Raw genomic sequence first — 17273 nt, 5'->3', positions numbered from 1 at the left:
TATTTCCTGCACAAACTGTTCAAGCAGTTGTTTTTCTCCTTTCCAAATTATTAAAATATTATCTATATTTCATAACCACATATTTAAATGATTTGTGTATTTATCAAATTGCTCTCTGAAATCTACCTCCTTCTATAGTCAACCTTGATATAAATGTGCCTATGGAGAGACACAAATATATCTAATTTGCCATATTGTAGCACATAATTAAATTTAAGTTATGTTTTTAATATTTTGCACTGGCATATAAGAGTTTGATTAATAAAGATAGTTTTATATTAGTATAATAAAGTTTTAGGAAGATATTCTTTAAAGCATATATGGTATAGCTTTCAGAGTGCCTTATTTAGAGAACACTTTTCCTCTCTTTGTATAATATGTGAGTCCTTTGTTCTGCGGTGCACCCAGTGCAATTAAATATAATTTTTTTTATGTAATAATACATATGCAGAGATTTAGCTTTGATCACTTAATATTCCTGTGCAGTTAATGCTTTTTGGAGTATAGTTGCTTAGTTTTCTCTCACCTGTTTTGTCCACTCCAGCTACTCAAAGAGGTCCACACCAACTGATGTATGTTTCTGTTTGAGCTCCTGGATTTGAGCTTCATGTATTTGCATTTCCATATCTGTGGAGCTGACCAAATCCTCCATTTCGCCATTCAGTTGCTTGTTGAGTCTTTGTAATTCAGCCTTAAGCTCCAATTTCTCCTTCAGAAGTACCCTGGGGTTGCCAATACTTGCTGATGTAATAGAGCTATTGGGATTCCCCTTCATGTGTGGTGGCATTGCCCTAAAATCCACCCATTCTGGGTAGAGGTGATCACAACCTCAAAAGAAATTACAGGGAGTGAGGCTCCGAACTGCCCAAGTTTTTGGCTACTTACCCTGATCGGTATGCCAGTAGCCCAATGTAAGGAGTCCCTGATGATACTCCTCAACAGTGCTGTGAAGGCCGTTATACCAGTCCACAGGAGATCTCTCTCACCTCCAACTTTGAAAGAGTGGTTGCAAGGTTGAATTTTTACATGAATATGGATGACTTAATTTTATCCTTAGCCAACAAAATTGAGCAATATTGTGAAATTGGGTTTAAGTGGCTAGAGGTAAAAGACACTGAGAAATATGCTGCAATCTACTGAAGGCTGTATTAAGTGGCTTCCTGAGCAGGGTGGCTGGTACTCCCATTCCGTATGGCCTGACTAATCTGTCTGTATTCACCTCCACAATTGCCTTGCAACAACATGTCTGAATTCTTGGTTGTTATAGATGTAGAATCAGTCGTTCAAATTAACAGTTACTAGTCCAGAAAGACCTGCATCTTCTACAGAGGAAAACAAGATAACTGAAGACAGAAGTCTTGTCAGAAGCCTGTCTCCTCTGCCTGCTTACTGTGGTACTACAGGTGTCCTCCAATTTAGAAAGCCTTTGACAAGAACTAAGCAAAAGCCCCCCCTGTATTTTGGTTTTATTGAACTGGCATATTCTACACATGCTTAACTGGTGAGGTCTATAAGATACACCAAACCTGCTGTAATAGCTCAATTGGCAGTATCTTTTATCTTCACAAGTACAGAAAACTGTGCAGTGACACTACAAGTGCCAGTGCAGAGAATGTGGCACAACAGGGATATTTTCAAGATCAGGATGTCCTTCCAAAGTTAATGACAGGGCATGGAAAAACTCATCAGAGAGGCTACCGAGACATTAAAACATTAACAGAGCTTCCGGATTTTCCGACAGGAACCTGTCACACATTTGATAGCAATGTCCCATATTTCGCATATGTCTGGGCTATGGGTAGGGTGGCAAGAAACAAAAAAGAACGTTCAAGTCAATATATATTTTGCAAAAAATACATTCATTTTTAAAAGATCTGTTGGACAGAAAGACAATCATCACCCAGAGAACAGCATACGTACTGTGCAGCATGGTGGTGGCAATCATGATTTGGGGCTGCTTCTCTTCAGCTGGGACAAAGGCTCCAGTCGTGATGGAAGGCATAATGAAAAATTAAAAAATTAAATTTAAAAGATATTTTGCAATAAAACTTGCTGGCCTCTTCTGCTTAAAAAAATTGTGTCCACTTGAAATTTGTTGGTTGCAAGGTCACATTAAAGATGATAAATGGTCTGACTTGATTTATCTTCGTTCCAGGCTTTACATCACAAACACCTGCAATTTCAAAAAGGGTGTCTATGCTTTTTACATCCACTGTATATATTTCTATGAAATCGAAATAATTTTCTATATTTGTGCCATTGGTGAAATTACTGCAGGGGGTATGGTGTCTTTGGGGCCCCGGTAATGTCAGGTCACCCTCTCAAGGCTTCTAATCTGCTCTCCGATTGGGACTTCACTGTGCACACACCAGAATCCCTGAGTGTTTGGTCAGCAGTCATCAAATATAACATTAATGCTATTCTAACTGCAAACTGTACTCTATATTAAAAAACTAAATATGTGTTAAGCTGACCAACTCACACCAAAGTAGCCAGTACTACACTAACTATAAACATGAATTAATTCAGAACTTTAACATGCTCAGCATTAAGGGTGTATTTGGTGAGTGCAGAGCATCAATGTTTTTTTGTCTATACAATGTGGGCACACCCCAGTTCTCACTTTGTACCACACTTTGTATGTGGTGAGTGCAGAGGATTAATGTATTTTAGTTTAAAATGTAAGTCCCAGCTCTCTTGCACCCCATTTCTAGTTCTAGCACGTCCTCCCCCATGCAACAGCTGCTATTGTATGGGGGACATACCTTTAAAAACTGTGTGCAGGTACACAGATAAATGCATAGCAATGTCCATGTTAAAGTTCTGAATGATTTAATGTTTATAGTTAGCTTAGGACTGGCAAGTAAAGGAAGACTTTGGCGTGAGTTGGTCATTTTATCATATACTGCAATATGTGGAACTAGCATTCACTGGTTTTAATACAAAAAAGTAGTTACAACAGAATTAATTGAGTATTTGGTGAGTACAGGGCGTCAATGCGCCTTGGGAGCCCATGATCCTGTTAGGTTCACCGATTGTCCTTCCTTGGACCACTTTTGGTAAGTGCTGACCACTGCATACTGGGAACACCCCACAAGACCTGCCATTTTGGAGATGCTCGGATCTAGTTGTCTAGCCATCACAATTTGGCTCTTGGCAAAGTCACTCAGATCCTTATGCTTGCCCATTTTCCTGTTCCCAACACACCAGCTTCAAGAACTAACTGTTCATTTGCTGCCTAATGTATCCCACTCCTTAACAGGTGCCATTGTAATGAGATAATCAATGTTATTTACTTCACTTGTCAGTGGTTTTAATGCTGTGGCTGATCAGTGTGTGTGTGTGTGTATATATATATTGCATATATATATATATATATATACACACACACACACTGTATATACAGTGGTCGGAGTTGCTTTATTAAAAATGTAATGGGAATGGAAGTGGAATTTGATAGTTTTATCATGAACGCATATCACCATATACACCACCACTTCAACAGCTGTGTGTGTGTGTGTATATATATATATATATATATATATATATATATATATATATATATATATATATCATACAAGTGGCTTAGTGTTTAGCATTTGTGGCTCACAGGGCTGGGTTCATGAGTTTAATTCCCGACCTTGGTCTTATCTGAGTTAGTATGTTCTTCCCGTGTTTCCTCTGGGTGCTTCAGTTTCCTCCCACAATCCAAAAACATACTAGTAGGTTAATTGGCTGCAATCAAATTGACCCTAGTCTCTCTGTGTGTATGTTAGGGAATTTAGACTGTAAGCTCCAATGGGGCAGGGACTGATGTGAGTCGGTTCTCTGTCCAGAGCTGTGGAATTAGTGACGCTATATAAATTAATGCTGATGATGATATACAATTAGCTTCTAATGCAGTGTCTTCACCAGAATCAGGTTCTCTCTTCTGGGACATATATGTTGGTAAGGTCCAGCAGGGGCTTACTCGTGAAATCCCTGCTCACCTCAAGAAATAACTTGCAACAATCCACACATTCACCAAGAAAAAAATACATGTTCTTCTATGGGTAGATATATCCCTATAAAAGAACAGTAGTGGCAGTTGAAATTACAATATCAGTATATTTAAATAACAAACTAGTATACGCATATATATGCAAATGATATAGATATGTACCTAACATATAAATTGGTTTTTGATAGGTATATATTTCTCTCACTCATATTCTCACTTAAATATTTTCTTTTGTTCTTTTCCATTACTGGATACTTTTCTGTTCTATTTTCTGAGCAAATGCTACTTGAAAACAACCAGCTGATCTACTAGAATATCTACAGTATTTTGTCTATTCCCCACATGTTTACCGGAGATTTGTAATGATTGTATAGATTCATAATATTTTACAGACCACTGATACAAATCTGTTATGTCCACAGTGTGGCAGCACACTACTTGAAACAATACAATTGACTCAGTATGGTGAAAGAAAATATAAAATACTTTCAAGTTAGTGGAAAGAGAGTGTTCTGTGGCTGTAGGATTTGGAATAGATAGGGTTTATACCGGTGGAGGGTACAGGACAACACAGGACCAGTGTTGTGACTATTGATTCTCTGGTTAAATGTATCAAGTGGTGCTTGCAGAACCACATGACAAATCCAGTAAACAAAAAAACAAATAAAAAAAAGACAAATGTTTTAGACTTTGTTCTGATTGGTATGCAGTTTTAGCATGATGCTTATAAAAAGAGTCAAACATGGTTGTAACTGTAGATCTGTCAAAATAATGAAGGCTGGTGAAATGTTTATTTATATACAAAGTATGGACGAGGACTGAGTTAAGAGTAGGAACAGCAGCAGTGTAGGGGTCGCTACCCTGCGTACCCACCGGGGCGGACCCCCTGGTCTACACTGAAGGTACTCACCTGATCCCGAGGGACTGCTATGGAAGGTGTCGCTCTCTCTGGCTGTAGTAAGCCCACCACCATACTTCAGTCCGATCGCTCCCCTTCCTCCTGCGGACAAGACAAAAGCAAGAGACGTGCACACCAAGGGAGGGGGAAGGGGCTGTCCGGGGCTACGACCAGGAACGGAGACACCCGCTCGATTACGCTTGTTGTCACCCTGCTTTCTCTAGCCTGGACACGGTGGCTACGAGTGTTTGGGACAGAGAACGGTCTCTCCCAAACTCTCTACTCACCAGGGGTGAGGGCCACCCAGCAGTTTAAGCGACAGGGCTACCTTGCCAGCAAAGCGTCGCTGGGTCCGGAGGTCCCCACCTGGAACCGTTAGTAGCACTGCCGGAACTCAGGTGAACCACGCCGTACCCCACAGTACACTGCCTGCCCTGGAACTGTCAGGCTAACCTGCAGGTGTTGACAGGTATTTTCTCGGGGCACGGTTCTCGCGATACTTGAAGATTATAAATACCTGCCTCTGCAGCAATCCATCGCCATTTGACAGAGGGAGAGAGCAGGGTGTAGTCACAGGCTGATTAGATCAGGGACAGAGAATACAATATTCTGAATCTAATTGTGCTAACAAAAATCGCTATAGAAGAGAGGAGGATAGAGGAGTTTTGTTTTTTTTCAATATTTGGCACTCAAAGTGCTTTTTGGGTGTCCCACATTATTTTGCCTAAATATTTCTGGCTGCCCACGGTGGCCCTCTCTTTCTGCTTCTTCCAAACTCTCACTTACAGCACTCAGCATCCCCTTACAGTCCAAGCTCTCCCTCTCCTTCCTCTCTCGATAACACCCTCTGTAACACACAACACAAAGAAAATAAAAATAAACAAAAACAGCAGTGTACTAACTATGCTAACACACCAATAACACAAGCAGGACTTCAAATACAAGAGCCCAGAACACAAACAGTAATGAGAAAGAACAAGCGACAAGACTACAGTCCATGTACAAGACAATGCTCATAAATTGCTATTATTATCTATATCTATCCCTATCTCTACTTTCTACACTGTCCTCTGGCACCTATTTGAAGCCATAATCTCATATTTTTTGTGTGCCAATTAAAAACCACACAGTAAAATCATGCTTGCTTAACACTCGATTTTACCATGCTGTTTGGGTTGAAAATCATCAGTTTGTGTCTTTTAAAACCACAGCATATTGGATGTGAATTAATGCAAACTGCATGTTGATACATGCATCGAAAAAGGCGCAGACTAGAATGTACTCAAGAGGGTGAACTCTATATATGTCTTAGTGCTTAACATCTAGAGTAAATATATGGCCTTGTACCAATAAATAATCCTACAACATTCTCTTCGTTCAGTAGTCTCAGAATTAAAGGGATGGAAATTCCACATTGCCTGCAGTCTTTGATGCTCCAGGCTCCATACCAGTGCAGCTGCTAACTTTATGGAATCCTCTTATTTTGCATCTCTAGTTGCAGCAGACATATATATATATATATATATATATATATATATATTACCCAGTAAGGTTGCTCAGTCCTGCAGAGGTCCAAATTAACCAGAAAAGATGTTTTACTTATTTATTGCTATACATTTTTTGCACCCATCATGTGTGAATAAAATTCTATTAAAGTTTAGCACTATATCGTTTTTCTATATATTTTGCACAGCTTGCTTATGGTTACTGGGAAATATCCCTAGAAGTATTCACACAGATTGGGAACAAGTTTAAGATTACTTGAACAAGAGAATGTAGCGGGATTGTCAGATAAGCCTTTTTTATATTATTTATTGGTGCAAGGCCATACATTCATAATGTAGACAGTCATAATGTCTACGTGTTCATAATGTCGACAGTTAAAATGTTGACACGAAAAATGTGTAGTGTTGTAATGTCAACATAGTTGCAAACAAATAAAAATGACAAGACATGTAAAAAAAGAAAAACAGCATGCCCCTCTCCCAAACAGCTTAAGCAACCCTAGTGCCGCCAGCCTATACTGGTACTAGGAAAATCGGCGGAGACAAAAAGCATGGGATTCCCCCTTCCCGATTTCACTATTACCAGCACAAGGTTTTGCCAGCCTGTGCTGGTCACACTATAGCAGGGAAACCCGCAACATGGGGTCTCCCTGCCATAATGCCAAACAAGCTCTAGGCTGGTCAGCATGGGTCTGGATTCCCTAGGGAGATCGGGTCCACAGCAAAAAATGTGAACCTCTTCCCCTTAGGTTTAACCAGCCCCTTGCTGATAGCACTAGGGCTGTGAGTGTAGGGTAATAATAATGGTTTCAATTATAAAAACCATGCTGTCCATGGAGCACTACAAGTCCCAACATGCCCAAGCTGCCATTGTGTTTGGGCATGCTGGCGCTTGTAGGACCCTCATTCACCCACTTTAATAGTCACCTAAATACAGGTTCTTCATCTATAATAAATCCAGGGATCCATGGCTTGCAAAATAAAAAACCCTGATACATCATCATCTATTTATATAGCGCCACTAATTCCGCAGCACTGAACAGAGAACTCATTCACATCAGTCCCTGCCCCAGTGGAGCTTACAGTCTAAATTCCCTAATATAGACACACACTCACAGAGAGGGGGACAGACAGAGAGGGAGAGACAGAGAGGGAGAGACAAGGGTCAATTTTGATAGCAGCCAATTAACCTACCAGTATGTTTTTGGAGTGTGGGAGGAAACCGGAGCACCCGGAGTAAACCCACGCAAACACAGGAAGAACATACAAACTCCACACAGATAAGGCTGGGAATTGAACTCATGATCCCAGCGCTGTGAGGCAGAAGTGCTAACCACTAGGCTACTGTGCTGCCAGATAAATAATGCAGTACTAGCCCCTAAGAGCTGCCGACGCAAATGAGCTCTTAGCGACTGTAGTCATTTATATATATAACACAGGGATTTCCCACGGCTTGAAGTTATGTTTCATATTTCTGCATGTAAAGTGAGAGTTTACCTGTTTGAAACAGACTGGCCTTAAAAAAGGGTATTGTAATAGGGAAATAAAAAGTAATAATTGTTAGCATCCCTTTAAAAATTGTAGACCTACATCCCTGCATTGTATTGCCAATGTTAGTTTTGTATGTAACTGGCAATGGTGCCCATCTGATCTAATATGCATGAAGATGCTAATTATTGCCAAGCACCAGGGGCACTATTCACTCATGTTATGCAGAATGCATAAACAAATAAGAGGAAGCAAGAGTCTAAGCATTAACTCTATCTAGTAATATAAACACAATGGAAATAGTATGAATTGTTGATCTGTATGGTGTAGACAGTGGTGCTTGGGAAACGTACTACTTTTTAGTTAAAAAGATTTACAGTATATTTTCAATCCCAAGAAGCACCAGGGCTTTTAGGTCAGCAAATCAAAAATACCCCCCCCTTCCCCCCACACACACTCACTCACACACCAACAAGACAGAGAGGAATTCAGCTGAGAGGCAGCATCCCATCTTACTGGAAGAAAGCACTAACTGGGTTCTGCGTGATCCACTCAACCCGAGTTCAGACCAACCACACGACCAATTCAATCAAGTTTTTGTCCCTGCATAGTATTAATATTGACCAATTGCTAGTCCCCTGCCTGTGTTTTATTCATTCAGTTCTCAACATCAGTTCATATGCATTTGAAATGGGATAAAATTGAATTGTACTATGATCATTGACACAAACAGCACTCACCTGAGTCTGCGTGATGCATATGTGACACAGGGTTAACCAAAAAACAACCACCTGGTCTGTCTAAAATGATTAAATCCTTCCCTATCTATGCCACCCACTAGCTTTGCGATACTAATTATGCCACAACCAAGGTTTTTTCGGACAAGAGCTGACACTCTTATTTAGGAAGCCTTCGGTTCTCCCTAGCATTAATCTAACACAATTTACTTTAATCAGAGTTCACATAAACCACAAGGTTTGCACAGTTTCAATTCTGTAGCGTCTGGACCAAACTGTCGCGTGAATTTGTAAGAACACAGAGACTAGAACTTATTAAGTGTAATTTAATATGGAAAATACATCCACAATGCTTACAATAAAACCGATAATAAAAGACATACAAATATAGTGCAATTGTTTCTTATAAAATAAAAAGGATGAAACACAGAATTGATACCTCACTTAGAATCAAGGTTCTGGTGCTGGGAGAAGCAGAAAAAATGGGACCTCTTCAATCAAATGACTCCCTCAGAGTGACCCAAGACTTACATTTCCACTATAGTTTTAAAACCCAGCTACAGGACCCCCCAGCCCCCTTTCCTGTGACCCTATTCAGCTTGAATTGGTCATTAACATACAACCCAGTCTCTGCAGTCGGCATGTCTGGGGCCTCCCAAACATGTGTTAGATTTCATTGTCTTGCAAGAGATATCCTCAAAGGCTTTCACATTTGCGTCCTGCCATAAATGGTATAAGGTGCTACCCTTATCTACCAGCCCCCTCTGGGTAGTTTAACATACACAAAACCAAATGATCTAACAGCTTCTAAGAGAACCATGTCACACTATTTCTAGGAAGTAATTTACAAACATATATTTGCAGATTTATGCCTAAAAATTAGCTTGCACATGACAATCATGTTCAGTGGTCATGACATGCTGGGTAGGAGTAGAGTCCTAAGTCTCTATACAGCATTCGATATATGACACAAACAGATTCACCTGTCCCCTAACTAAGTGTTTCTGGGAATTATTTTCAAATGTTTGCGAGTATTTATATATATTGTTTACCTAAAAAAATGAATACTTTGCAATGCAACATTTAAAGTGGTAGTAAACATCTACTTAAATGATGCTAATGCTATTTGGGTGCTCCAACACAGCCTAAAAACATGACCCATAAAGGTGTATATGAGAGAGTTCACTTGCTCACTGCTGGGAGTGAGAGAAGCTGATACACTGCTACTATATAAGTCATGCTGCCAATGTGGGCAGCTCTCTGAACCAGTGGCGGATTCAGGGGGGGCGATCGCCCCCCCTAGCAGGGGCTTGCTGCCGACAGCTGCACACTGTGTAGGTCCGCTCGGCAGTGACAGTATGCTGCCCGGCTGCTCTGATTGTGTTTTAAACACAATCAGAGCAGCGGGACAGCACACTGCCACTGCCGAGCGGACCTGCACATACTATGCAGCCGCCGGCAGCCTTAGACATCACAAAGGGGGCGGGGCCTAAATCACCCCCCCTAAAATCGCCCCGGGTAGGACAAATTTCTAGATCCGCCCCTGCTCTGAACAGCCTGAGAATGTATATAAAGTGAACCCTATATAGTTGGACAATGAAGTTTTGCAAATCGAGTACTGGACACTTTTATGAGTGAATAGCGGACTTTTGCAATATAGTTATATACATCAGAACCAAATGAGGGACAATTTGGTCCAAGAGGGGCTGTTCCTTCCTCCTCCTATTTCTGTGGAATGGAGCATGGATACATATTGCAATGAGCAAGTACACTTTGTACAGAATAATGAGTGGAGCTGTCCTTAGTGGATAATGAATGTTCCTCACTGCTATATGATAGATGCAGTCATGCACTTTACTTTGTGCAAGATATGTAAAAACAAGCTTTTGCAGGAAAATATATTTAAATGGTCTGACTGAATTAGAGAATACGCATGAAAACAATCCTGATTTCACATGGTTCTGTAGGGCATTTAAGCCAATAAAATTGTCCAGAAACTAACACCACTTTGGAGGTGGATAAAAACAAGACTTTTCATGAAGTTGCCTCATGCAGTCTCAATTATTAAAATAGAAGAACATTAGGAAATTTGTCGCTTGAAATGAAGGCTGTCTTTATGCTGTCAAGAGTTATGAGAAACAAATGAGGTTCAAACAAGCAGCAGTTTAAGAGAAACACCCCCATAAAAGTTTATGATGAAAACAGACCAATAGGATAGAAATCCTTGCTTAGTGGTGACATAATCATCTGCACAAGATATGTGTGTCCCACCTTCATGCATTCTGGATGCACAGATGATTAATCTGGACCATTAATAATTTGTGTAGCCTCTACAGCCCTGAGCTACCTCCCAATCTAACCTCTTTATAATGCTTTACAACATAGTGTGTAACTTCACACCTACCAAGGTATTTCAGACTACAAGATGTCAGTGCTAAGGGTCAGAAAACTTTCCACGGATCTACCTCCATCTTTGGTATAACATTCTTACACGGATCTGGGTCTGAGGTTTGCTTGCTACAATTAATTATCACACACACATCATAACGTTTTACAAGTTGGGAAATTTTAGCTAGTGGCACATAGATTCTGTAAGACTCTGCTCATACTGTTAAACATAGGTGATTTTTTAAAAATTTTGCCTAACTTACATTACATCACTTTTTTTTATATTTATTTTATCAATGATGTGTCATGATGCAGTGTTTGGGAAGCATGCAGTCAAAAAATGTCCAGTGGGTATTTAGTGCAACAAAACTGTGACTGACTTTACATAACACGGGACAGGAATGCAGAGCCACTCATTAAACACATACCAATCACAATAAAAATCATTTTATCATTACAATCGGTAGGTTCCCTTCTAGTTTAAGTAGTCAGTTAGTATTTTGTTATTTTCTGTAAGTGATTATCTTCCTGTGGTCCTGGCAAAACACCATTCATGATGTAAGCAGAGGACCTACCTCTAGGAGCCGTTGAAGTGTAATAATTAAAATTTTGCGTTGTCAACCACAAGCAGTCGAAGGGCACTTTGCTCTAGCTAAACCATTAAGTTAGGGCTGCTTTGTTGTAATGAATAACCAGGATGTTTAATCTAGACAATTTGGAAATTTTGTTTAAACATGTATTCAGGGCTATGGTTATGGGTGAGGAATAAACTGCCACAGAGGCTCAGAAATCCCTTTTTGAAAATCTTAGTAAGAAAGGGTAGATTTTTTCCAGCATGTCGAAAGGTGAAAGGACTTATCCATAAGCAATGGGCACAGCTGAAATGCGTCAGTCTAAATCAAAGTAATTGGAGCATATGTATCCTTTCAGTGAGGCAGAGAAGTGGAACTTTGTTCAAATTGTAGACGCACCTGTAGCTGGTATGTCATAAAACCGACTTTCCCTCTTGATGATGGGGTCCCCTGAGGAATCCCATCATCATCAAAATTTATATAGCGCTTGCAAACTCCATGGCACTTTACAATTGGAAACAAACATTAATAAAACAATACCGGGTAATACATACATACAGAGAGGTAAGAGGGCCCTGCTTGCAAGCTTACAATCTATGGGACAATGGGAGTTTGATACACAAGGGCACATGCTACATCATATTGCACATTGGTCCAGCAACAAAGATAAAAAGTATTGAGTGGGCTGTATGATCAGTCACACAGCAATGATGGTCAGAGGGTTGTTGTCTTGTGTTAACTGTGAAGAGGATGGTAATAGGGTAACCTGGGGAGATTAAGAGGGTGGCAGAGCAATTTTAGAGGCTTGTCTGAAGAGGTGGGTTTTCAGAGAACACTTGAAGGTTTGAAGACTAGAGGAAAGTCTTATTGTGCGACGGAGTTCAGACAAAAAACGTCATGTAACCGGGAATGGGAGGATGTGATGAGCGTGGAAGAGAGACACAGATCTTGTGCAGAACGGAGGTGTCAATTAATGAGTATTTTGAGACAAGTGAGGAGATGTATGTCGGTGCAATTTTGTTGATAGTCTTGTATGTTAGTAGAAGAATTTTATATTGGATAATATTGGATTTGTTGAAAAACAGGCAACCAATGTAGAGACAGAGTGGCTTAGCAGAGGAAGAACATTTTGCAAGAAAAATCAATCTAGCCGCTGTGTGTAAAATAGATCGTCAGGGGTTCGAGTTGTTTTTGGGAAGACCAGTGAGGGGGAATTGCAATAGTCGATGCGGGAAATGATGAGTGCATGAATTAAGGTTTTTGCAGTGTCTTGTGTGAGATATGTACATATTCTGGAAATGTCTTTTTAGATGTATGTAACATGATTTAGATATACAGTCGATGTGGGGAACAAAAGATAAGCGAGCTTGCGGGGTGGGATTTATGGTCATGTTATCAACAAAAATAGAAATGTCAGGCAGTAAGCTTCTATTTTTGGGTGAAAATATTATTAATTCTGTTTTTGAAAGATTGAGATTGAGTTGGGGAGAGGACGTCCCAGATGAACTGGCAGAGAGACCGTCAGTAACGCGAGACAACACAGGTGAGAGGTCAGGAGAGGATAAATAGATTTGTGTATCATCCGCGTAGAGATGATACTGAAATCCAAAGGAGCTTATTAGTTTTCCAAGAGAAGCGGTGTAGACAGAGAAAAACAGAGGACCTAGGACTGAGCCTTGTGGTACCCCAACTGATAATGGAAACGGAGCAGAGATGGATCCAGAGAAATTAACACTGAAAGAGCGATTAGATAGGCAGGATGAGAACCATTATAGGACAGTGCCTTCAAGACCTAGGGATTGTAGTGTCTGTATTAGGAGAGAGATCCAGAAGAATTAGAAGAGAGTAATGACCTTCAGTTTTTGCTGTGATCAAATCATTGACAACCTTGGTCAGTGCAGTATCTATGGAGTGTTGAGAGTGAAAGCCTGACTGAAGAGAATTCAGTAGGTTGTCTCAATGATAGAAAGATAGAGAATTGCTTTAAAAATGTTCATATTTCATCTGGAACCACATTGAAGTTAGGTGTAGCCATGACCTCAGTGACCAAGACAGTTAGATTGGGGAGAGAGACACTTTATACAGCTAGAGACAATACATGTTAAAAAGTATCTTCAGAGAGTAATAGGTTTTTTGTGTAAATCAATGAATTTTTAGGAAGGTCGATGGTAACATGGTAGCTAGGAGAGTCATCTGGTTGCGCTCTTGGGCAGCATATGCTCCGGGAAAAAATAGTCTAGCTAATCTCCAATTTGAAGTGCTCTCGCTCTTCAGAGATACCATGATACCTGGGGATAAATCTAACCACTGGCAACAGGATCGGTGAAGCAACATCCAAACAGTCCCGTCATGCATTCAGACTTAAAGAAGGAAGTTTAAATCCACAATGACCAGTATCAGCATTCTGCAAAACTTAACAAAAGCTTATGCAATTTCTCGTGTTCCTACAGGTCAAGATGACACAGGATTTTATTCCAGAATATTCCTCACTAGGAGATAGTCAAGAGCCTTTCACACTATTCGTGGGCAGCATGGTGACTAAGTGGTTAGCACTTCTGCCTCACAGCGCTGGGTTCATGAGTTCAATTCCTGACCATGACCTTATCTGTGTGGAGTTTGTATGTTCTATCTGTGTTAGCGTGGGTTTGCTCCGGTTTCCTCCCACACTCCAAAAACATACTAGTAGGTTAATTGGCTGCTATCAAAATTGACCCTAGTCTCTCTGTACAGTGCTGTGGAATCAGTGGCGCTATATAAATAAATGGTGATGATGATGATGATTCTTTGAAGAGGCTCAAAAAGTCTGTCCGTATCAGACACTTTTGCATGGAATCTTTCAATTATATCCTCACGGCCATCAGCGAAGGGGATTTTCTGAAGCCCATAGACATTTCCCTATTTCAGTTCACCTGCCTGTCCTTCACCCTGGCAACATCCCTGAGATTTTTACAAATGTGCTAGTTACATTTGTGGCGGAATTAACAAAGTTAGTGTGTCATGATAGAGACCAGTTTGGACAACATCTTTGTGTTGGGGAGTTGACATTGTCAGTTACGGTGAGGCTGTTAGCTAGTGAGGATTCTTCTAAGTGAGGATTTTTACAAGTGTATTAACTAATTTAGTTAGTATAGTAAGAGATATACAAGAGATGAACAAGAGGAGAACAGGAGGGGAACATTCTACCTAACCTGCAAACACTGCTACATGAGGACAACATTCCACAACCAGCCGTGAGCTCTGATATCCTCCACCACCTGCATTGTCAACTGCCTGGACACTCCCTGCTGATCTGTTTCTTACACTTATTTTTGGCTGCTGCAGTTTTAATAGGACTTGCTGATTCCACTTATGCTGCATGTATTCCCACCTTTTAACCACACTGTTGCCCCACTTAGCTTGAATTTTTAACTGACTCCCCCTTGTCCTGTGGAGTTACATAACCAGCTTGTACACCTTGTCTTATGCCTTATGTTATTCTTTTGCCTTCCAATCATGCCTAATGGTACTGTCTAATCTAACTGTTTATCTTAACACACCCATCTGGTATCTCTATTGTCCTTACTGCTTCATTTTTCCTCTGGCTCATACTATACATCTTTTCTTCCTCTTTTCTTTCCTTCTACTGCTGCAATCGTTTCACTCACCTTTCCTGCTCTCACCATTTCCTCACTTAACTTGTTAGCCTTTACCGTCCCTGATTTTTGCATTACTTTCAACTGTCTATTCCACACCTTCTCTAGCTTTATCATGATTTGCTCCTCTCTCACTTCTGTCCTCTCCCTCTATCCCCCTGCTTCCCTTGCCCAACCTTTCCATATTCTTCCTCCTACTCACTCCCCCCTCTCCCTTCCCATCCCCCTCCCTATTTCACTTCTCTCTTCTCTTCTGTGCCTCTGTGCTCCTGATCTGACTCGCTGCCCCTCCACCATCTCTCTCTCTCTCCTACTTTTCCCCACTCACACCCTTTCCATCTTGTCCCCTTCGCTGCTCTACTCTCAGCGTCGGTCTGCTCCTACCTACCACCTCCCTCTCTTTCACCCCAGGTAATCTATTCCCTCACGCCACTCCTACCTTCTGCCTCTCCCATTCATAAAACCCCTATCTGCCCCATCTCCACTCCTCCCCCACCTCTTGCTCCCCTGTCCCTCGTCTCCTGTCTGCTGACTAATCCCCTCTTATTTCTGCTTCTTGTCCAATTCCAACCCTCTCTCCCTGTCATGCCCCTCACTCCATATCATACTCACCCTTGCAGTGGAGCAACTCCAACAATCTTATCTACATCTCTCCTCTTTCCTCTCTTCCACTATCCTGTGGTCTCTGGAATGCCAGATCAGTCTGTAACAAATTGACCTCTATCTATGATCTCTTTATCTCTAGATCCTTCAACCTGCTTCTCATCACTGAAACCTGGCTATCCCCTGAGGACTACCTCTCCTGCTGCTCTCTCTTTAGGGGGCTTGTCCTTCTCCCACACGCCCAGACCTGGGGACAGGCAAGGTGGTGGCGTCGGCATACTTCTCTCCTCCTGCTGCTTTTTTCGGGTTCTTCCCCCTGAACTCTCCCTCTCTTTTTCCTCCTTTGAGGTTCACTCTATCCGCCTATTCCACCCGGTCCTGTCTCCCAATTCCTTGATCACCTTGTCACCTGGCTCCCTCACTTTCTCTCCTCTGATCTTCCCTCCCTCATCTTGGGGAACTTTAATATCCGTAAAGACAATCCCTCAGACCCTGCTGCCTCCAAACTTCTCTCCCTCTCCTCCTCCCTTGGTCTCTTTCAATGGGCCTCCTCTCCCTCCCACTGCAGTGGCCACTCCCTTGATCTGTTTTTTTCACACCTCTGTACTGTCTCTGGCCTCATTAATTCACCTTTTCCTCTCTCGGACCACCATCTCCTCTCTTTCTGCATCTCTCCACCCCTCTCACCGTCCCCATCCCCCAAGTCTTCTCTCACCAGGCGTAATCTTTACACAGTTGATCCTACCACTTTCATACTCCTCCCTGGGCTCACTCCTCTCCCCCATCATCACTCTTTCTTGCCCTGATGAAGCTGTCTCCTTTTACAATCGTACTCTTACCTCTGCACTTGACTCTGTTGCCCCGGCTTTGTCGGTTCCCACCGCAAACATGGCACTCAAAACTTACCCCCTAGCTTCAAAAATGTTCCTGCAGTGCAGAACGGCTCTGGAGAAAGTCACGCACTCTTGCTGACTTCCTACACTTCAAGTTCATACTTGCTTCTTACAGTTCGGCCCTATCGCTCTCTAAACAATCCTTCTTTAAAGCTCTCATTTCTTCCCAATCCTCCAACCCTGTCTGCTTTTTGCCACCTTCAACTCCCTCCTCTCCCCTCCCCCTCTCCCCCTCTCCCACTCCCCCCCCACACTCTCTGCTGTCGACTTTTCTACCCACTTCACCTCCAAGATTGAGTCTATACGTTATGACATCTCCCCGCAGTCCCTTCTTACCCCACCCTCTCCCCCCTCCCTGCCCACTCTGTCCCCCTTCCTCTGCGACTGCTATCTCATTTCTCTCCTCCTCTCTTGCTAGCTCACCCTCCTTCTCTTTCTTCACTCCGGTATCTGCTGATAAAGTACATACCCTTTTCTCTTCCTCACCACACCCTCCACTTGCCCACAGCACCCAATCCCCTCCCACCTCCTCTCTCTTGAAGCCTGTTCCCACCTTG

This window comes from Mixophyes fleayi, chromosome 4 (assembly GCF_038048845.1).
Source record: "Mixophyes fleayi isolate aMixFle1 chromosome 4, aMixFle1.hap1, whole genome shotgun sequence".
Lineage (NCBI taxonomy): Eukaryota > Metazoa > Chordata > Amphibia > Anura > Limnodynastidae > Mixophyes > Mixophyes fleayi.
This window is presented reverse-complemented; position numbering follows the sequence as displayed.